We start from the raw sequence: 23,816 nt of genomic DNA on the forward strand, positions 1-23,816 counted from the left end.
CTGTGAGGAGCATAAGTGTAGCTAAATATTAGTGTGCTTGCTTATTTTGGAAGAATAAATTTTCTGAGTTTAAAATTTTATAATTGTAAAATTAATTGAAGTATTGCTATGATTAGTTACTTTTTCTCATTTGAATAGCCTTATTCAATACCTGTTTTCCATTTTAGACTGGCAAGTACATTTCTGGGAGGTTCAGATATGTTGTCTCCTTTTCCCTTCCCAGTCTTACTGAGATAATCTGCTTTGTACTTCTTCCCCTCAGGGTGTACAGCTGGGCTGAAATAGGAAGCAGCTGGAGAAGCCTGTCCTTTATTAAAAAGCCTAACACCACTGAGAAGATTATGTCGGATATCGTGGGGTGGAAAGCAGTAAGGTAAGGATGCCTGCTTAGAGAAAGACATGTCCATAGGTCCATTTGGTAGTACAGGCCATAGCAGGTCCAGGGAGGTGACCAGACGTAAGAGCGTAAGGGTAGCAGGATAAGACATCTAAGAAACTTGAATCCTAGCAAAGAACTCATGCTCCATGTGTAGGATAGTAGACAAAGTTCCTAGACTTCAAGTATCTGCTGTGGGCTTATAAAGATGATGATACTAACAAATATCACAGACAGGACAGTCAGAGGTCTTCCTCCATCATCTAATCATTGCAAATTCTTCTTGTGTGATTTTAGAGGGGATGGAAGACCAATCAAGATTCATAAGAAATTTCCTGGAAGAATGCCTTGCACACTGCAGGCACTCAATATTTACTGAAATTAAAAAGTAAGTATACAATGAGAATGTCGGTAAAGTGTTGAAGGGATACTGAAGAGACACTGTTGCACAGGCAACATCTGAGGCAAGAATCCCAGGAGGCAGTGTTTGGTAGAGCCTTGCTATTTGAAGACCTCAGCACCTGTTCAGCAGAAAAAAACATTTCTTCATAATCTGCAAGGAGGCTGGAGATGAAATCTGAAGTTACTTTCACACCCTCCTTGGCTCTACTTATACTTACTCTGTGTGCTCCCTGTTTTCTTTGCTGGGGCTTCAGTCTACTCTAGTTTAGTGGCTTTTACTTATCCAGTTCCTGATCACCCAGGTAATCCCATCACTTGAAGTATCTTCTCCTCAATTTCTGTTGGATGGCTTTTACTGCTAACGTGTATGGCTTGTGATCCCCAATTATTTTTTTATTTATTTCTCCTGTTCTTTTATTATGTAAGTACACTGAAGATATCTACCCTTCTAACAAATCTTTAAGTATACCATCCAATACTGTTAAATATGATATTAACTCGCCACTCTATGGCTATCTCCCTTGTAGCTTTAGACTTTAGGTAACAAGACTTTCAATAAATGGAGCTGGATACTTAGACTTGGAGAGAATGTTTCCAAATTGAGAAAATAACATGAGCAAAAGAAAAGAAATAAAAAAGGGAAAATTAGAATAGCATTGTAGAAAACGTATCAGGAGAAAATCCCCAAATTCCACAGTTTAACATGTTTGCTATCATTGGTCATTTATATTCAGTCCAACTATATTTAAATCAATATAAATGGAACCAAGCAATGATGGAATTACAAAATATTTAAAAACTAAATTGAAGAACAAATTTTGTTTCTATGACAGACAATAAAAACATATGTGACAGGATGATAGAGGTAAAAGTTGTCTTTTTAGAGTTTGACGACATTAATGTATCTGTAAAAGATTTATCCTAACATGCTATTTTTTAGTATAAGGGGTCATTTCTTAGTTTTAAAAATATAAAAAGTGAAACAGCTATTTTAAAGAGTAATACATTTAAAATAAAAAGTTAGAAATTTAAGAAGTACTTCTAGCTAGCATGTTTTGACCAGTGATAATTTTTAGAATCCTTAGCATTCCCTAGATTAATAAAATACTGATTCTTGACATGTTGATATATATATATTACATATATAATTAATATATAAAGCTTACTGTCACAAAAAAAGAAATATTAAAATTAAAGCAAGCCCTAGCCGGTTTGGCTCAGTAGATAGAGCACTGGCTTATGGACTGAAGGGTCCTGGGTTCAATTCTGATCAAAGGCACATGCCAGGTTGTGGGCTCAATCCCCGGTTGGGGGCGTGCAGGAGTCAACTGATCAATGATTCTCTCTCAGCATTGATGTTTCTATCTCTCTCTCCCTGTACCTTCCACTCTGAAATCAATAAAAATATATTTTTAAAAAATTAAAGCAAAACTATTAGTAAATTCATATTTTCCAGGTTAGTGACATACTACAGAAAACCATGAGAAATTCATAGAAAGCATGATTCTATCACAGTGCAAAGCAAAAAAACTTTGTTGACCTAAGTCCATGAATGATATATGGAACAAAATTATTGGTCCTCATAATTGTAGAGAGACTTAGGTGTGAAGGCTACCATTTCTAACAAGCACCATGCTGACTCAGCTAGTTTTCCAAATGTCTGCTTGTTCTACTTTCTGCTTCAGGCCCTAAGTCGCCCCTGGTGTGTTTTATCTTACTATGTGGTTTCTACACTTCACAAAGTTTTTTACTGGGAAGCAAAATTAAGTTGAGGTTTAGATAGAAAAAACTTACAGGACTCCATTTCACGGCCTGTGAATCCAATCAACGCTCAAAAATTAGAAGTTTGATTAGCTAATGTATATATTATTGAAGCCATTTACTTCTCTTTGGATGCTTGCCTCTTGTTGGACTAGTCAACTATCTACCTGCATTTCTACCAGTTAAGACCCAGGTATAGAAAAGTCCAAAAACAAACAAGTAAATAAAACTTTTGAATCATAGAACATAACAGATCAATACTGTGTCTCTCCCAACTTGTTATGTTAGTGATGGTTAAAAACAACCATTACCAAATATATATATATATATATTTAAAACTTTTACTATCAAGGAATGCTGCAATTGTTTATAGAATGAAAACATTATTTTGAGTTATCTGTATTACCATAGAATGAGCTATTTCTGGTGGGCATATTAGTTCATGACATCAATAGTGTCATGATCTTTGAACATCAGAGAAAAATATGTTTCTTCCAAACCAAGGGAAAAAATATGAATTGTCATCCAAGTGAACCACTAAAGCTTCACCTGCACTCTAAACATTAAGCTGAGAAAGAGAAGACTTGTAGTTTTCAGAGTTGTTTTGTGTGTGTGTGTGTGTGTGTGTGTGTGTGTGTGTGTGTGTTTTCTCTCTCTCTGTAAATCCTGAATTGGTTTCTGTAAACTGGTCAGAGTACACTCTTTGGGGAATTACTTTTATAGAGTCAATTAAAGTATATCCAACTAGCATTCTGAAAGTTCAGGTTTAGCAAACAGTGCAAGAGATGCTGAAATTTTAAATACTACATGACAGCCATTCCACCATGGGAGGGCACAGGGTGAAGACAGCTGTCTATGAAATCAGGAAGAGGCCTCCCACCATACACCTAATCTGCTGCTGCCTTGATCTTGAACTTCATCTACCCTCCAGAAATCTGAGACTAAATTTCTATTGTTTATTAGTCACTTAGCCTATGGGTTTCTATGATAGCAGCCCAAATGGACTAAGTAATAAAATACAAAGTACTAAACACAAAATATTAAATCTAGTGAGTGTTCAATATGAGTTTCATTATTTTCATTGTATTTATTACTATGTATTATTCTTATCATCTTAGATTTCATTACATCTCCACATATGGCTTATCTACCTATTTGTTAAAGCAGAGTAACTGCTTATTTCTCAAAACAGCTTACTTGTCTCACTTAAAAGAATTATTCATCCTATTCCTTTGAATCAAATGTTCACTTGTTTCTCATTTACTATGTACAGTTCTCTCCATCACTTAAATTTCAGGTTTAATATCAATACCTCCATAATGCCTTTACTGAATACCACTCATCCCCTAAATCCAGAAGTGACCTCTCCTTCCTGTGGTCCCACACATACTGATTATATCCTGGTTTTCTGGGCTAACTGGCTTTTCTCCCTAGAAAATATTCAACCTTTGGAAGGTAGGATCCAATCACTACAAGCCTGCATTCTTATGGGTGCTTGGTGAATATATATATTTACTCATTTATAACAAGAACACACTCTAGTCCAAGGAATAATTAAGTCGCTTCCTCTAAATCTATTCAAATCATAAATCCAATAAGAAAAATGTAATAACTTCAGAAGGCATTAAAAAAAGAAAACAAAACAAAACAAAACAACACGAGAAAGGTGAAACCCTCTCTGGAATTGACACTTAGTAATTAAAGAAAATAAGGTTATTGTACATTTTTCATAAAAAAATATTTTTGTAAGTTCGTTTTTAAAAGGACAGCAAAAATATTCTGGCTTCAACAATAACATCTTTTTTAAAATATATTTTATTGATTTTTTACAGAGAGGAAGGGAGAGAGATAGAGAGTTAGAAACATCGATGAGAGAGAAACATCGATCAGCTGCCTCCTGCACATCTCCCACTGGGGATATGCCCACAACCAAGGTACATGCCCTTGACCGGAATCGAACCTGGGACCCTGCAGTCCGCAGGCCGACGCTCTATCCACTGAGCCAAACCGGTTTCGGCAACAATAACATCTTAAAATCAAGTATACTTTATGTGAAAACATATAATGTCTATAATTTTTATATCTGCCATCTAAGCACATCTTTATACCACAACATCTGCTTTTATAATAAAGAAACAGAGAAATTTGAGGCAGGAATAGAGTAAGCAATTCCTCTGTGTTGGGTGTGTTCTTTGTGATTCTATTAACTTACTTAGCAAATGCTTATTAAGCCCTAGCCTAAGGCTAGCCTCTGTAAATGACTCTCAGTTTGTACCCTAAATGTGTGGGTTTTATTTCATTTGGAGGGAGATAGCTAAATAGCCCCTGAAGAATCAGACTCCTGAGTCATTTATTCATATAAATAACATTTGCAATATTTTGAATGATATTTTTTATCAATAACTTGGGTCACTCAATCTTCAAAACTAAAATTTATGTACATAGGTAATTTATTATTTTAGCACTGCTATGTTTATCTTATTGTTGCTTCTTTTTCATTGTCACTACCACTTCAAGACTGTGCTATGTCAGTCAATCAGTCATGCCAATCTATATTATATCCTGCCTTTGGTGATCTCACCATCCAATACATTCTAATTATTTTCGGCCCATATCTGTTCTAGTTCTCTATATCATCCTGGCACTTCCAAACTAAGCCTCTTACTATTCCGGAGACAAGTCTGTTTAAAGAAAGCAATACATTAGCGGTGCCCTGGGGTCTACTGAGGGAAACACTACTGGATGAGCTTTGGACACATGCCTGACCATCACTTGAAACCATTTATCAATCCCATACTCTGCTGATGAAACAACTAATTATTTTTGCTTATGAATCAAACACTAGTCTATTCTCAGTTTTCTGATTTTTTCTCCAAAACTTATTTAGTGAAAGTGGAATTCCATTGTATACTTCAGTCCATTTCATAGGGTAATTCATGTTAGCCTCAGCTAATCCCTAATGTCTTAATATTCCATACTAATTAATTATCCAGGCTTTGAGTAAAAATAGTATCATAAAATACATGACATTTTACAATTCCAACGTTAACAAAATAATACGATTCTGAACAAAAGTGATTTTTTTAATAGATTTGTAGGTGATTCTAGACTGACCTTCAGTTTTCCATTTGTCTCTTTTACTTCACCTTGGATAGATTTATCTAGCAAATGACCTTGGGAAATTCTTCTGGACTGCTTTGCAGTTTGTTTGCTAGGACTAAGTGCTCTCTACCTTCAGAACTAAACTCCCAAAGAGACTAGGACTCTCAAAGATCTCAAAGTGCTGGACAGCAGGTTTTCTAACACTCAACTAAATAGCGAGTACCTAAGCCCAAACTGTCCATTTCTTCCCATGAAAGGTCTTTCTCACATTTGCCCTAAAGAAAACAGGTGTTGGATTCCCACTCCTGGGATCCAAACTCATAGAGCAAATAGCTCACTATCACCCAAGTGTTCCTTTCCAAAGGTCACTGAAAGTACAGGGGACCTAACTGCTGACCTCCTGCCTACAAGTTTCAACTTGCACCTAGTGATGCTTATTGATATATCACCAACCTTTTACTACACTCTTTAAGAAAAGATGGTATTATAATTAACAGCTATTTTCAATTCTGCTTTTAGTATATACTCATGACATAATATAACATAGTTCAAATGGGTACAGAGCCAAAGAGTATCTTAAAACCCCCAAATATTGTAGTTATCAGGAAGATCCAAATAACATGACTGATTAATTTCCAGAATTAGGTTTCAGCATCTGTATTAAGAATTCCTATTGTGTCCTTGAAAGACCAGGGATCCTTTAGAATGCTAAATACTTTGCTTAGAATCTTCCAGGTTCTCAGCTAGACTGCCAAAGATGTTGACCTTTAGATGCTAACCAAAAATATAATAAGGGGTCTACACTGCCCCAGAGTAGATACTTTTGAAGTTACTTCGCTATTATTTGAACTAGGTACTTTTGCAAGATATTCTCAAAATCAATTACTCCCATTCTAGATTGCAGGAAGTCAAGGAGAATATGATTCATTAAGCATTGGCAACCTCCAATGGGATTGCATAACCCAAATGAAGTATTTGGCAGTGAAGTCACCCAAACTAGATCTTAAATGCTCTCTTTAACATTCATTGATTCACTATCGAAGTTAGATTCACCTCAATAATTTAGTTTAATGATATTTCTGATTTTCCCCACCCCATCTGACAGAATACATTAAAAATGAGTAAGTGAGAAGACTGAGGAACAACTGAGACCCCAAATTAAGTACCTAATACTAACACACAGTAGGACTGGCATCTTTGCCAGGAAGATAAGGAACTTATACAAAAATTGTGTATCCTTTTGTATGCATAGGACTTTAGAGCTTAAAGCAGATATACTTACTCTCAGAAAGGTGAGCTCCAGGCACCATGTCAACAGAGACAGCCCTTTCCTAGAGACTGTTCGTTTCGACTTTAAAAGGAGCTTTTGATAGACAGCAACCATCAGAGAAGTTACCTCTATAATGAAAGATCAGTCTGAGGTGGTTTTCATTTGTGTAAATAGAACAGACCAGGCAGGTGTGTCAGTCTGAAGGGCCAGTGCAATTGCTGGGGTTGTAATAAGTTGTTTAGACTGCATGTCACATGGGTAGGTCTAGTAGTCTAAAGGAGGTACCTATACAGGACTAGACAAGGGATTTAGGTTGAATGTACAGAACACATCTTGGAACATGTCAATTGACATGAACATGCTTACTTAGCTAGTTACTATGGCTTCTTTCATAAAATGTCAAATGAACACTGTTATTATAGAAGTGCTGATGTTGAGAAAATCATGCATAAGTTTCCAGGTCTTTATACGTGGTCTTTTGGAGCACGCAACTCTAATTGTAAGTCAGGTAATCACCACCTCCAACATTACTGTCACTTCATATATGTTTCTCAAGAAACAAAGAATGAATTCTAGTTCTGCAATTTAGTTGAGGGATTCCTACTCTGAGTTAGCTCGCCAAAGGTAAGCCAGAAGGGTTTCTAACCACAGGAGAGGCTGAAAACTAGGTTGTCACATTTAAAGTGTCTCATGCTTGAATTATTCTGTAAAGAAGTTTTAGAAAAGGAAATTAGAGGACTATGGGACTTGCTTAAATTATCCCCAGAACTATCTGTAGTAAAATTACTGGAACTTTAGAGACTGATGAGCTTAAGTACTTAGTCCTATAAAACTGTGAAGTCCTATACCTGAGGGGAATTCTGGCAGGGCTTAAAATTAGGCTTCCAGAGAAACCTATCCAAAGATAAAAGGTACCTGGAGTAGTCTACCTTTCAATCCTACGTGCATTGAAAGGATTACTTTTACATGGTTTTAAATCAGCAATCGTGTGTGGCAAATAACTTTCTATTTCATTACTAGAGGCCTGGTGCACAACATTTGTGCACTTGGGGGAAGGAGAGGGTGCCTCAGCCCAGCCTGTGCCCTCTCACAGTCAGACATCCTTAGAGCTGCTACAGAGGCAGGAGAGGCTCCTGCCATCGCTGCTGAGCTTGCCAGCCGTGAGCCCGGCTTCAGGCTGAGCAGCACTCCCCCTGTGGGAGTGCACTGACCACTGGGGGCAGCTCCTTTGTTGAGCATCTGCCCCCAGGTGGTCATTGTGTGTCATAACGACCGGTCATTCGGCTGGTCAGTCAATTTGCTATTAGCCTTTTTTGGACTGTGCTGATAATTTCTCTATTCCTTACATACCCAGCAAAAAAAGGGCAAATTGAGTCAGAGATTCATTGAAAAAAATGCCATGTTGCCCTCTAGAAGAGGGTTGCTAGATAAAATATTTTGGATACATTTATACTAAAAATTTATTCATTGTTTATCTAATATTCTAATTTAATCAGGTATCCTATATTTTTATTTGTATAGTAAATATTTATCTGATGTAGTCCCAGTTATTTTCTTAGTTTCCTCAGCCCTAGGAGATATATCCATAAACATATTGCTATGAGAGATGTCTGAGATTTTGCTGCCTATGGTTTCTTCAAAGACTTTGATGGTTTTATGACTTACATTTAAGTCTTTTATCCATTTTCAGTTTATTCTTGTGTCTGGTGTAAATTGGTGGTCTAGTTTCATTTTTATTTTTTGCATGTATCTGTCCAATTTTCCCAACACCATTTATTAAAGAGACTGTCTTTACTCTGGTGTATGTTCTTGCCTCATTTGTCAAATATTAATTGAGCATAATGGCTTGGGTCTATTTCTGGGTCTCTGTTGATCTAGAGGTCTGTTCTTGTGCCAGTACCAAGCTGTTTTGATTACAGTGGCTTTTTGTATAACTTGATATCTGGTATTGTGATCCTCCGACTTTGTTCTTCCTTCTCAAGATTGATGTGGCTATTAGGGGTCTTTTTTTGGTTCCATATAAATTTTTGGAGATTTGTTCTACATCTGTGAAATATTGTCAATATTTTAATAGGGTTGCACTGAATCTGTAGATTTCTTTGGGTAGTATGGACATTTTAATGATGATGTTTCCACTGTAATACTGGCTGCATTTGGACAAGAACTAGAAGTTGCTGTTCTCTCACAACTTACTGAGATCCTTCTCTGAAGGCCTTGGAGCTTGTTTGTGAGCCTTTTAAAAGTGGGTGGTTGCCCTGGTTTGGCTCAGTGTATAGAACATTGGCCTGCAGATTGAAGGGGCCTGGGTTAGACTCTAGTCAAGGGCACATACCCAGGCTGCAGGCTTGATCCCCAGTAGGGGGCGTGCAGGAGGCAGCAGATCACTGATTCTCTCTCATTATTGATGTTTCTGTCTTTCCCTCCCCCTTCCTCTCTGAAATCAATTTAAATAAAAATAAACAAATTAAAGTGAGTAGCAGACTCAGGATTTTGCTTCATTTTGCCTTTTAGATTTAGTGTATGGAGACAAAGAATGATTCAACCTCAGCTCAGACAACAGGTCATAAGTAAGAAGTTAAAAGAAGAGCCAGACAAGAAAAAGGAACATTGAGGGAAAGCAATTAAACCTCAATTATACAGAATAAGTGGTTAAAGAATAACATGTTACCATTCTTTGCTGGAGTCTATTTTGATGGGTATGTGTATGGATGGACAACGAAAGAATAAGAAAGGAACCAACAGTTATTTAAATGTTTACCAAGAGCCAAGCATTGTGCTATGTGATTTGCATGAATTCTCTTATTCCATTCTAAAAACACTTTGAGGTACAGGTAGAATCATTATCCTCTTTCTGTTGATGAGGACATTGGGACTGCGGATTTAAGTATAGCTACAATGAAAATAGCCAAGCTTAGGTTCACATTTCCCTCATCAATCCCCTAAGTCTATTGACCTCTCCCCTACCACAAGCCGAATAAACTCAGTATCAACATTTTCACTGTACATTTTCTTCTGTCATTCTTTAATTAGGCAACTTTAATTCACTAGCTAGGGCTCTAAACACTCTGAATAATTATATAATCAAGGCATAATCCTAGGTCACTAAGTATATAGCACTTTCTGAAATACTTTCCCCTCTTAAGAAAACATGATGAGTTAAAGCAAAAATAGCACAAAGAGCTTAAAGTCAGTTGTAGAGTCAGGCTCAGTGAAATTTAAAGAAAAACAAGAAGATGGAGGAAAAGCAAGCCTCAAACTGGGGCAGCTGAAAGAGGACAGATTCTCTAATCATATCAGTAGATTGGAGCTTTGCTATTGAGAAGAGTTGGAGCGTCACCCTATCTAGACCCTCTTCAAACATGTTTTCCCTAAGCTTCAGATGTTGCTTTGTATGAGACATTTGAATAACGCTTTGAACCTACGCATTTCTCAGCAGAACATAGGAAAGTCCTAATTAGAAATTTAAATTTCAGAAACACTAAAAATTGCAAAAGAGTTTTTTTTGGTTTTTTTTTACAAAGTACTGTGCAGTGGCTTCCAGTGCATCTTGTTATGCCCCTTCCAAGGGGTAACTTGCACTGACATCCATGCGGGAATGGATTGTTTGAAAACATCCAGAATGGCTAGAAAAGTGAGAATGAGTAGAGAGAAAACTTGTATGTCAGTTCTCAATTGTTCAATGCCCCTGTATGTATTCAGTCACCTTTATCGAATCAACCGACATTAATCTCGGCACATCCAGGAGAAAGCAGAAAGAATGTTCGTCAGCATTTTTTTATTGAAGGTCTGCTATGTTCAGAATATTGCAGTGAATTGTAAAGAATACTTTGCACGAAGACAGACTCCTAGACTTTAAGCATCTTTCAGTGGAATGGAAAACCAAAACAACAGAAATGTGCTTATTACTATGATCAATGAGTGCACACATTTTGTTATCATCAGAAAGTACCAATGATGGCATCTCGGTCTTATCTGTGCCATAAACACAAACCCTTGGCTCTGTGCTAACCATTTCAGACATACCATTGTGGATAGCACACATTCTGTTTTAGTTACTCATTTGGCTGTCTTTCTTCCACAAACACTGTAAGTTTCAAAAACAAAGAGACCATTATTTCTACCTATTAATATAATATATGGTGCTTTATATAATGGGTATTCAACAACTATTTTTGAATAAATGACTAAAATAAATGTTTTCAGAGTCACTCATTAGACATGTTCACACTCACCTCAAATTTTGCCCTTTTTAAAACAAAACCTTTAAAAAACATATTAGCTTCATTTGGCTGACAAGTGACAGAGTTTCTTGCATAATACAAATATTAAATGACGACTTCTCATAGGAAAAACTATAAAATGAGGGTGATTCTGAGAACTCCCAAATCCACCTTTATTCATCAAAAGCCCCTTTTGTGACACCACTTTAGGTTCACACCCCTTTCATTGGTTCTTCATATGTGAATTAAGCAGCTGTGCTAAGGGCTAGAAGTAGAGTAGCACCTCAATCTCAAGGAATTTATAGTCTGGAGGTAGAGAAAGCAATAAAAGCAACAAATAAAAATGTAACCATGGTTAAATGCTAAAGTAAAGCACAGCTGTGTCAAGAAATCCCAATCTAGTCCCAAATAGGGATTAAAATATGCAAGGCCAAATTCTAGACCTTGCTATTAAATGCTTTCATTCCAACAGGCAATTACACCATTTCTTCAAGGCACTCAGACTAAAATAATTCTCTAACTAATGTGATGATTTGGATTCTGCTAAAACATAAAAATAGTTAAGCAGTATATCTCAAAGAGTAGTCAATCTTAAGGTAAAAGTTAAGATTTATATTCAACAGTCTATGGCACAGTCAACTACAATTAATATAGTTGGAGCCTGGGAATCTGAATTTTAACAAGTTCTTCAAGTAGGTTTTATGCATACCAAGGTTACAGCCACTACCTTATGCTGACCTTGTTTACCTGAAAACCACCTCTGAGTTACCACCTGGTTGTTTTAGTTGGCGCTCTTTTGTTCTGAATTCAACTCAAATACAGATTGTCAATTAATTATTTTTAACAAGGTGTCACATAACCTCAATAGAAAATCACGAGGTAGAAGTCATGAGAGGCACTTGGAATGATGCACTAGAGAGAATTCAGTCCCTTTCATCACAGAAAATAATGTTAGCATAAATAATTCCTTTGGACAGAAATTACTTTTCAAGAAAAAAAACAACAACCATGAACTCTATTTGGCAGAAACAGTTTTTGAAGTTTTCAGTAAATCCCAAACTAATCTTAAATATATTTGATCTTACATTTTACAGCCTTTAGGTGAACTGACATAAATTAGGACACAATGCAATAAGCAACAAGAGTGATCATATGCAGCAGTGTTTTTAATGACACAACAACTGGACTTGGAGATATGTATACCATGAAAACAGAAAATAGAAGAAGCTGTTGTAACCTTTTTAATTTCAAAGTAGTTTTAAGACTAAGAAAAATTATCTGATATGAGGAGGAACATCACATAATTACAGAGGGATCAATTCTTTGAGAATATGAAACAATTCTAAATGTACAGGAAGCTAACAAAAGAACTTCAAAATATATTAGATAAAGACTGAGAGAGATAAAAGGAGAAAATTAAAAATCCACAATTATAATTGGAAACTTCAACAGTCTTCTCTCAGTAATAGACAGAAAAATTAATCAGGAAATTTTTAAGTATAGAAATAACTTGAATATCACTATAAACCATCCAGCCCTAACTGAAATTTATAAAATAATTCACCAAACAGCAGCAGAACACAAATTTTTCTCAAGTGCACATGTGACATTTAAAAAATACCATATCCTGGTCCATATATTTAGTTTTAAAAAACTTAAAAAGTACAAATAAAAACAAAGTACATGTTCAGACTATACGGGGAACATCAAATCATCATTTCATCACTACTTTTTTCCCCTCTGAAGAGAACATATTTATTTTTTCATATGTGTGACATGCTGCCAACACTCATCTTTTTTTTAAATCAAAAAACTATGTCAAGAATCATAATTCAGTTTTGTTGAACATTATGCAATAACAATGTCTCTCATTTCACAACAATCATTTGGTGACCATGGAGTAAGTATATATCATGGTGTCTATAAATAATCTATTTACAAATCCTTGGAAGAACTCTTTTTCTACCTCAATATGCACCCACTTTTACTAGTACTCTTTTGCAAAAAATGTTAACACCTATATTTACATATGAAAAAAGGTTGCATTATAGATACACATAAAAAATGGATTTTTTCAATAAAACATGTTAGGGCCACTAGTTTGCCAATTTGATTGCTTTCATGCATCTTTCTTTCACAGGTATTTTACTCTAATTATTATTATTCCAACCCTATTCTTTTTCCCCTTGATTATGACTCTGCCTCATCAGTTCAATAGTATAAATCCTCAATGACTCAAAGATTTAAGTATATGAAATGAATCTCCATAAAATTATTAAAGGAAGCCATGAAAAAATTTTAAAATAATCTAGAGGCAATACTGTTCACCAAACACATATTTTTTTAACGTAATTTCTTTAAAAAATGTAATGAATGGCAAAATCCTATAGGAATAATATCAAAAGACAAGCAAATTAAAAATGTAATGGCAACTAATACCATAAAGAATGTACAAATCTCCAAATCTTTCCCAAAAAATCCCTGAAAAAATGGGCAAGTATATAATCTTCTAATAATTTCTCAAAATGAAAATATGAATAATTCTTAAACATGAAAATATTCTCAATCATAATAAGAGAAATAAAAGTCAAAAGCATATTGAAAAATCTCCTTTTTTCCCCCTCAACAGATTGGTAAAGATTCAAAAAATTGAAAACACTGTGTTGATGAAGCATGGTATAAAAAAATGGTTGTTCTCATATATTGCTAGTGGAAATGTGTATGGCATTATAACTTAAAATTTGAAAGCATCTACCAAAATTACAAATGCACATAATTTCTACTTTAAGGTATACTTGCACATAGACACAACTGTAGTACAAAGCTATTTGTTGCAACATTGTTTATGGTAGCAAAATTAGCAAACCAAATGTTCTTCTAGTTTGTAAACATCCTATGTGAAAATGGATTGCTTTCAAAGTCATAAAAAAAAATGCAGTAACTGTTTTGAGATACACAAACACAACTTGTTTTATTCTCAACCACAGTTTACATTCAGTACAATTCTGTACCAGTTTCAGATGTACAGCAAAGTGGCCAGAAACCATGAACTCTACAGTTGAACGTTATGAAATGTTATACAGAGTGGTTACCCTGCTGACCCAAGCACCCACCTGGCACCATACCCAGTTATCTCTACACTAGAGGCCTGGTGCATGAAATTTGTGCATGGGGGGGTGGGAGTCCCTCAGCCTAGCCTGCACCCTCTTGCAATCTGGGACCCCTCAGGGGATGTTCGACTGCCTCTTGCAATCCGGGGACCAAGGCAGAGGTGGTTAGGGGCGATCAGGCAGGCAGGCGAGCAGTTAGGGGTGATCAGACAGGCAGGCAGAGTGGTTAGGAGCCAGCAGTCGGACCCTCTCGCAATCCGGGACTGCTGGCTCCTAAGTTGCAAATATCAAAAAATTTCTATATGTGACACAGTACTAGAGTTAAGTTAGGGTTTTTCAAAATGCTGACACGCCGAGCTCAAAAGGTTAGCCATCACTGGTCTAGAATGACACCTGGAAGGTCATTCAACTGTCCAGTCTAATTAGCATATTATTCTTTTATTATTATAGAGTATTGACAACATTCTCCATGCTGCAATCTGCATCTCTGGCTATTCTACAACTACCTACTTGTACTGCTTCATCCTGTCATCTTTTCCACCCACCCCCCAAAATCCCTTCCCTCTGACAACTGCCAGTCTGTTCTCTGCATCTATCTGTTTTGTTTGTTTATTTTGTGCAGTAGATTCCACATATATGTAAACTCATATGGTTTATTTTAGCCTATGTCAATCTCCTAAATTTTCTTTTACATACTGTCTCCAGACTAATAACTATTATGATGGAAGTTTTAATCTCTTCATTATAAATTGAAATACTGAAAAATACTTTTAGCAAATGAGATTTAAAATACTCTTTTTTAAAAGTAAAATATGAGTGGAAACTCTAGTTATCTAGAAATTTCTGATTTCCTTTAGTGATATAGAGTGGCAAATGATACACACGCAAAGACAATATTAGACAATTCCATTACAAATAAAAAACTACACATTTTCAATTTTTATACCTTTACAGTACTATAGAATGAGAAATCTGCTTCACAGTATAAATAAAATATATTTTTTCCAAATGCAAAAAAATATTTAACAATGATTGATATTAAGCAACAGAAAATAAGCATTAGTTGAAGAAAACTTTCAACAATGATTTAGTCACAAAGGAAATTCAACTCAACTTTGATCAAAGATCCAAATAATTAGAAAACTGTTCAAAAGGCATTCTATTTAACCAAGTTTTTCACGCTCCAATTTAGTTATAAGAAATATATTTTTTCGTTATAAAAAATATCTGCACTACATTTTCCAAACATTCTATTTCCTAACAGATCATCTTTTTAGTAATGACCACTATTGGTTATTTGGTTGTCATTCTTTATTGATACTTGAAGGAAGATGTGAGTTTAATAACCAACCTTAGAAAAAAAATTTGAAATTTTTCAAATTGTCCCTGGCTTCTAATTCATACTGCATTAATTAATCTGCTCAGGCAACTATAACAAAATATCATAGCCTGGGTTGCTTACACAAGAGAAATTTATTTCAGAGTTCTGGAGCCTGAGAACTCTGAGATCAAAGTGCTGGCCAATTTGGTTCCTAGTGAGAGCTCTCTTCCTGGCTTGTAGAGTGTCCAATCTGGTTGTGTCCTCACAGAAAGCTCTAGTCTCGTCCGCTTGTTGTATTATTTATAGCTATAATTTTTGTAATATTAATTCCATTATGGATGTTCCACCATCACATCCTCATCTAAACTTAATTACCTCCTAAAAGCCCCACCTCCTGACATCATCATATTGGAAGTCAGGATTTCAACACATGAGCTTTGGGGAAACAAACATTCAGCCCATAACACATACTTTGCAATTATATTTAATATGAAGTCAACACAGAACCTTAACCACATTTCTAGGAATCATCTCATCATAACAACTGTCACTCTGCACAATTTTACTGAATATTTTTTAATGTTCTCATATACTGGTATTCATTGGTCTCACCTGGGGAGCCTGTGCAACATAAAAATGAGATCTAATCCAAACATATAAATATAGATATAAGTTATTGAAAATAACTTGATTGCTATCATAGTAGTTATTAGTCTTGAGACAGTATGTAAAAGAGAATTTAGAAGACTGACATAGGCTAAAATAAACCATATGGTTTCTCTATAAATTCTAAGTACTGGCAGAAAAAAAAATCTCTCCCTATGTAACTTATGAGGATATTAGAAAGTAATGGAAAAAAACTCACCACTTAAATCAAACTCCTTTGCAAATTATAACTGTTTTTTGATTATTATATGTCCTTGATCTCTTTTGGAAATCTAATGTAATCATCAAGTTATATTCATCAAATATTAACAGTTCACTATAAGCATACACTTTTTTATAAAAGTCAGGAATGTATGATTTTGGAAAGAGAATTCATTATCAGGATGAGAGGGGACTCTTACAAAAGTAATGACAATTAAATATCCAATAAGGGTTTTTTGGTAACATTCTGCTTTATGTGTTCTTATACTGCCTCATGCTGTCTGTTGCCACATTTCAGAAATACCAAAGAACAACATAATGTATGGAGAACAACAATAATATTAATAAACCATTTCATTATTTATAAGTGAAGAAAGGTACAAAATGTCAGAACTCCTCATTTTGAAAGACTGAAGTAGAAATATTATAAAGGATACATAGATAAGGTGAACATGGATATTTACTAAATCCTAGATGCCTAGAAAGTAAATCTGGTAAGTAATATCCTCTTTGAAAGTGCATTACTATGTTTCACAGATGAAGCAAAGCAGCCAAAAACTACAAGCAAAACAGTTTCAAAAAAAATTTAGGTGAGTTAAGCATTCTAGATCAGCATCAAATTACAAAGGAAAGTTAAATTGTATTTATGTCCCTCTTCTATGGCATTTGACATCATGCAAGATAATTATGCAGCCTCAGAGGTAGCATTTTCAAAGTAAAAAAATCATGAATGTACTACCTATATGTGTTATATTGAAAATAATTTCGATAATGTGCAATACTTTTTTATTACTATACATTATAATAGCATATGTAATCTATCTCAAACAGAAAAATATATAAAATGCAAAAAATTTCAGAAAACCACTAAAATTTAATTGTGATTAGCACCCCTCATTAGATGAAGAGTATAGATGGAATATGATCATAGAAGCAAAAAACACCTGTTATCTGTTAGTTGTTCTCTGTTTTATCAGGAAGATTTGACTTGTACCATAGAAGAGTATCTCTAACTTTCTATCAGACCCCACTGGTCATGAATCAAAACATATCTTAATCCATTAATCCTGGATAGAGTAAAAGTATGGAATATTTTGTGATTGCACAAACATGTCTTGATGCCTTTCGGTATTCATAGCTCTTTCAAGTGTGTGGTGTAACTGGAGATGGTCAGTCATTATTAAAACCTGAATCACTGGCAGCTTTCCTTTTATTCATCTGTCACAGTTAGAAAAAATAGTAATGTGCTCAAATTTCCTTCTGTAGCTTATCCCAAGTCCTAAGAATTCTGAATGGCACTTGGCCCAGTCCCAGACATTTTATTCTACATTGATTTTGCCGTTCCTGGAGCCTCTTTTTCTTTTTTAATTCAAAATCTGTTCCCAAAATAATCACAAGATCAATCACTAAAATCAATGCCAATGTCCCTGGACCCTCTTTTTAAATCAGATTCTTTGAGCATTTAATGCCTTTTTAAACATCAACTGGTTATAAATTTTAAGCTTTATTTTGAGACCATTTTCTTACTTGAACTCCTTTGAGTCTCTATGATTTTATAAATAGTGTCCTTATTATGGTCTGCTTCTGGCTTTCCTCACAGACATTATGGAGAGTCCCGGAGCAGAGCAGCCTATTTTTTTAGCTCTCTTGAGGAGGCTTGTTCCCTATCCCTCTCTCACTGTGAGTTTGTTCAAGCTGATGTTTTGATGTCTCCCTCGACTAACCCTGGCCTTTCAACCACTGAGCTTCAGTCTGCCTTCCTTGTTACAGCTCTTGGCTTTCTGCTTCAGTCTGTGTGTCAGTAGAATCTTTGGCAACTTGCTGTGTTGTTTCTTGCCCCTCTTCTCCACAGATTACTTTTCACCAATTTGTCTTTTCAAAGACAGCCTGTCAGCAGTTCAAGGTGTGGATTTTACCTCTGGCCTCCTAGACTGTTCATCTTAATTATTAGTAACAGGCAGCAAGGCTGACACATAAAAGTAAGTGACCACCTACACTGTGTCTTTGAAAAGGCACAGCGTGCCTGAAATTCCAGATGTGAGATTCATTTCTCTGATTTCAAAAACATTAATATTTTAGGAAAGCTTGATCAAATTGCAAATACTCTCTTTTGCTTACTCTTATGTTTATCTGCATGCACTATTGTGTTGCTCGTACTGTATATTGTAATTAATGTTTCTGTGCCCCCGTGAGACCGTAAGCCATTTGCATAGGAATGGTGTTCCAGTCCTGATATCTTAGAATCTAGGATAGTATATGGTGACAGTAGTTCTAAATACCTATAGGAGGTACTTAGACCTACTGGTTGTTGAGTCAACAAATATATAGTTGGAGAGGTCAGAAACTTAATGCATTTGTTTTAACTGTAATACTAATTAGTAACAATTAGTTTTTGAGTCACTTGAGGCAACAGAAAACCCAAATAACAATGGTTTAAACACAACATTGTAAATTTTTCTCATGTAATGAGAAGTCCAAAGGAAGAAAATTACTGGTATCCATTTGGAAGTTCAAGATGTCATGGCTAAACTCTCAGTAATAATCCTACCTTTTAATGTTGAAAGGTAACTGCTCCAGTTCTAGTCACCATGTGTAAATTTCGGGAATGAAGAAGAAAGAAAGGGCCAAAAAGAAGATAAGGCAATATCTGTATCAAGAAAGCAAAACCTCTCCAAAAAGTCCATCAGATTTCTGTTCATATTTCACTGGACAGAATTATGACAGATTTTGTCTCCCATAGCAACAAGAAGGATGAGAAAATATGGGGCCTGTATCATATATTCTCATTCTCTCTCTCTCTCTCTCTCTATCTCTCTCTCTCCCTCCCTCCTTCCCTCCCTCCTGCTCTTCCTCTCTCCCTTTCTGTTACCGTATTTCTCTCCCTCTTCTCTTTGCCTGCAGCAATATCTGGACTTCTCAAATAAGGAGAAGAGAATGAATATTGAGTGAACCATAATAAATCTCTGTCACAGAGGGGTACTGAGTATATGAATTCTGGGAGAGTCAATGTAAATGTAAATGAAAGATAGTCAATGTAAATGAGAGAGCATATGCTGTCAGCTAATGGTTGCTGCACTGTTCTGCCCAGTAATGGCTGACAGGAATGAAGCATTTGGATCTATAAGTTTTAAAGCCTAATGGAGAGATGAGTTTCACAGGAATTCTAATTCCATTCATCCTCTTCATGAGCTTCATAAATAAAGTTTTCCCAAGCATTTTCTATATATCTGGCAATACATAGAGTAATATATAGAGTAATATAATACTTGCCATCAAACTGCCCACTTTAAATTGAACTTTGCAATAACAGAGCTGAACATAGGGTCTTGCATTGGTCCACTGAAGAGGCACTAACTCAGCTTATGTGTGTGCTTTGTGGAGTGGGAGTTTAGTTGGGAAAGAATTGTCCTAGAAGGAGAAAATGGAGCTCCCCAAATGAAGTGCAGAAGGGTGTTAGTGTCACAGAGCATTAACTGATAAAGGCATGGGAAGGAAAAGAAAGTAAAAAGTATTCTGGGATTTATAATTTTTTCAGTGGTGCAAAGTACAGAATCCAAAGGGTGAGGATAATGGTAGTGAGCCAAATTAGAAGGGAGGTAAGCAAGAACCAAAGTGTTTTGAGAAAAAGACACTAAATGAATTAGTGTCAATGCTTTAGGAAAACTATACATTTAAGACTTGCTTTAGGAAAATTTACTGGATATGGGTACCATTGAAGAGAGAATATAACTAAAGGACTATTCCAATTGTTCAGGTGAGAAATATGAGGGCCTAACCCAAAATGATATTATGAGGGCCTATCCCAAGTGAAATATCAGGGCCTAACCCAAACTGATTCCACGGACATTACGCAAGTCTAAGTTAAAGAGCACATTCAATGTGTGTGTGTGTGGGGGGGTGGGGGGGGGATATGGGCAAAAAGTGTTAGAGGTGGGGCTAAAATGAAGGTAGAAAACTAAAATGACTTCCATTTTTTCACTCATTCATTGATTCAATGATGACTGAGCCAAACTTCCTAAGGATAGTGTGTGCTTGGAGTAATGTACTACCCAAGTAAGATATAATAATACATACACTTGTCTGTATTAGTGCCTATACATCCGACCTAAGTATAACAGAAGTGAACCTCAACAAGAACATAGTCATTCAGCCATTGAAAATGAGGCCATGGAACCAAATGCCATTCAATGTGCTCTTAAATCATGGTTGAACAGTCTATTCCTTAGAGCAAATTTCAAAGACCAAGGGAATAATATGAAACACCAGATTTTATTTAACAAAGTATAGGCCTGATCATGCCATATTTCCATGGTGAGTTACTTAGTAGACTTCAAAACAAATTATTAACAAAATAAGGAACTTATTACATTGGCCTCTGTAGCAATTAAAAGAGTAAGATCTGATATGTAAAATATCATGAAAAATTCTTAAACCACAAGAAAAATGATGAAGGCTTCACAGAGCCAATTCCAGTAATTAGATACTTAAATAGAATAGCAAGGCACACAGGAACAGAGGATAGGCCCAGGTCCAGAGAAAAACCAACAGAAATGGTAAGTTAGAAGCATGCAACAGTTTTTAAAATTAGCATTTTATTATCCTGCCTTTACATTATGCATAAAGGATCCTTAAGGTTCACTAACCCAGTAGTCCTTGTCACTGCTGTTACCAGCTCAACCATGCTTTTAACAAGGGCTCTCTTAATGCACTGCCTGGTTTGAAAAAAAAAAAAAAAAAAGATGTGTAGCAGAATAAATGCCCTAAAGTCACTCTGGTTTCTGGACACAAAGAACATCCCTATTAAAGAATCCACTTCCTCTTTTTCAAAATTTCTGTTTCCTCTATGTTTACACATTGGGAGATTATTTGACCTTAAGAACAATGAAATCAACAAAGTAGCAGCAATGAGTGTGATTAAAACAAATGCATAGCAGAATGGTGATGGTTCATTTTACGTCAGAAAGACCATGATTAAAATCTTGGCTTTTGTACTTACCAGGTTTCTTACCCTCTCTAAGGCTTATCAATAAAGTAGAAATACTAGCACCTAGTTCACAGAACTGTTGTGAAAAGTAAATGTTCATGAGGCACTCAACCCCAAATCTGGCATATAGTAAGTGTTAAGTACATATTAATACAAAGGATGAATTAACAGTATCCTGTGAAATAAGATTTGCATTTCATTTTACAGAAGAGATCTCTGAGAGGGTCATGGTGCTAGTAAAAATAAGAACTACCATTCAAACCCAGGTCTACTCTGGTAGGTTCACTGCTATGATTTTTTGTGTGTGTTTATTTTCTACATTTTAGAAGATATCCTTTCAATAAGTCAGGATTTAATACAAATACTATACTGAGCTTAAGGTTTCAGAATTAAATGAGAGAGTATGGAGAAGAAAATGAAAGTAAAAGCAGTGTATTGCAAACAGCTCAATATTATAAACATGCAAGGTATCAAGTTTAGAACATAAACCCTATGATAAATAGTTAAAACTATAAAGATAATTTAGTCTGGAGAAGAGACAGTAAAGGGAAATATAATAGCAATAACCAAATGTACAGAAATGCAGTTTAAAATATTATGCATACTTTCACTTTGTAAGGATGGTTTAATGATTCCCAAAGGACTAAAAATTAAATGCAAGGAAAAATGACAGTTATAAAGTAGGTACTGTGCTGCCAGTTTTGAATGAGTATCTATGGGGGTGGGGTCACTTAGGGGATAGATAAGAGCTCTATTTATGATTCGGGGATGAATTATGCTTACATTTGCAAGTTCCGAGGCTATGGGGAACTGCTGCGTTGTAAGAAAATCTCAAAACTTGGATTAATTTTTTCACACCATGAATATTTCAAAAAGAAAATGTAATGTTTGAATTTTCATGTTTAATTATTAAAGTGCCCATGAGTTTACCAAAAAAAGGAAACCATGCATAGCAATTTGTCACTTAACAAAATTATTACCACCACAGAACTTGATTATCCTATAAAATTTTATCTCAGTATGGAATTTCACATTTACTAAGTGATATATTATTGGTTTTTAACCTAAAAATGATTACAAATTAGATATTCCCAAATTCTACTTTCAGGTTGACCACTGACTACAGATATAACTATGGATAAAGGCAAGAAAAAAATTAATTTATATTTATAGATAGTTATACATCATACTGACCAAATCAAACTAGCATTAAAAAAGATGCTTGTCACTATCTAATAGAAAAATGAGGTTTTAAAAACAATGTCTAAATTTCTCATAAACATATAATTTCTCATAAACATATGGTGTGATTGTATTCACACCAGGGGGCGATCTTAACACTGAAATGATGGATGACATTTTAAAACACGTGGTGGTTTCAGCTAGCCAAAATGAAGGGTTTTTTAAAAGCATGCAATACCTGCAACAAGAGCTCATCTCTCCAAAACGGTTGCCAGCATAACACAACTCCCTTTTCCTATCAAGTAAAACATTTTCTGCTAATAGGAAGTATCTTATTTTGAAAACATCTACCTATTTAGCTGGCATTTGTCTTATTCTTTCTGTGGTTGGGCTAATTCTGAATAATAAGTAAAGCACTTAAAATTGCATACAACTTTAAAAACTTGTTTTATCATCAATGTCATTTTTTATAAAATATCCTACCAGAATTTCAGGGGTTTTTTTCTTTCATTAAAAAAAAGAAAGAAAAAGAAAAGAAAAAGGACTCTCAGAGTTATCTAAAGCTGACACTTATAATCTGGCCACTATGGGCCTTTTTCATATTTTCTCATTACCTGGTAGAAATTCTGAAGCTCAGATGATCTCCAAAAGTTCAAGATGCAGAATCCTAAAAATATAATTAGAAAATTACTGTAAAAATTCAAGAAAACAGAAAAAGGCAAAAGACAAGTATGGGCTAAGTTACCCAGAAATGCAGGTAAATTACAAATGATACCTACTTAAATAAACTTTAAGAAATAACTTAAAGTAGAAAGGAAAGAATGACAAAGTATGTGAAAAGAAGAAAAGATAGCTACACAACTTTCTATAGTGGTAGAGAATGAGTTTATAAACTTTTCTCAAACATTATAGTTGAGGTCACTCCTTTTTTTTCTATCAGTTGCCTCCATGAGTCACCATCTACCTGTGCCCAAGTTCAAACAGAGAATGTTCTGGCCATGGTTCACTTAATATGTATAGACAGTGGAGAGCTACCTATCCCTCATGAGTTCAAGGAAACAGTCATGAACCTTTCTATGTTTGTTAGCTAAATCAAATTAACAAGCACATTACTGTCTCAAATCCTGTTGATAGGGAAAAAAATCATTTTATAACAAGAGTAACAGTATAAAGTAAAAATTCACCTGGAGAAAATAATAGATTAACTAGTTTAGACCTAAG

The 23,816-nt window shown here is 35.2% G+C and overlaps 1 protein-coding gene across 1 annotated transcript in view; it reads right to left on the bottom strand.

Moving 5' to 3' along the window:
- The window catches only part of LOC102770550 (cytochrome c oxidase subunit 7B2, mitochondrial), a 58,361-nt gene extending 35,097 nt beyond the window's left edge, over positions 1-23,264 (bottom strand). Inside the window, exon 1 of the mRNA XM_006759245.2 lies at positions 23,210-23,264. The gene's annotated coding sequence lies outside the window, so the exon portion shown is untranslated. The remainder of the gene's footprint in view (positions 1-23,209) is intronic.
- Positions 23,265-23,816: the final 552 nt, after the last annotated feature.

This window comes from Myotis davidii, unplaced genomic scaffold (genome assembly GCF_000327345.1).
Source record: "Myotis davidii unplaced genomic scaffold, ASM32734v1 scaffold455, whole genome shotgun sequence".
In the NCBI taxonomy this organism is placed as follows: Eukaryota; Metazoa; Chordata; class Mammalia; order Chiroptera; family Vespertilionidae; genus Myotis; species Myotis davidii.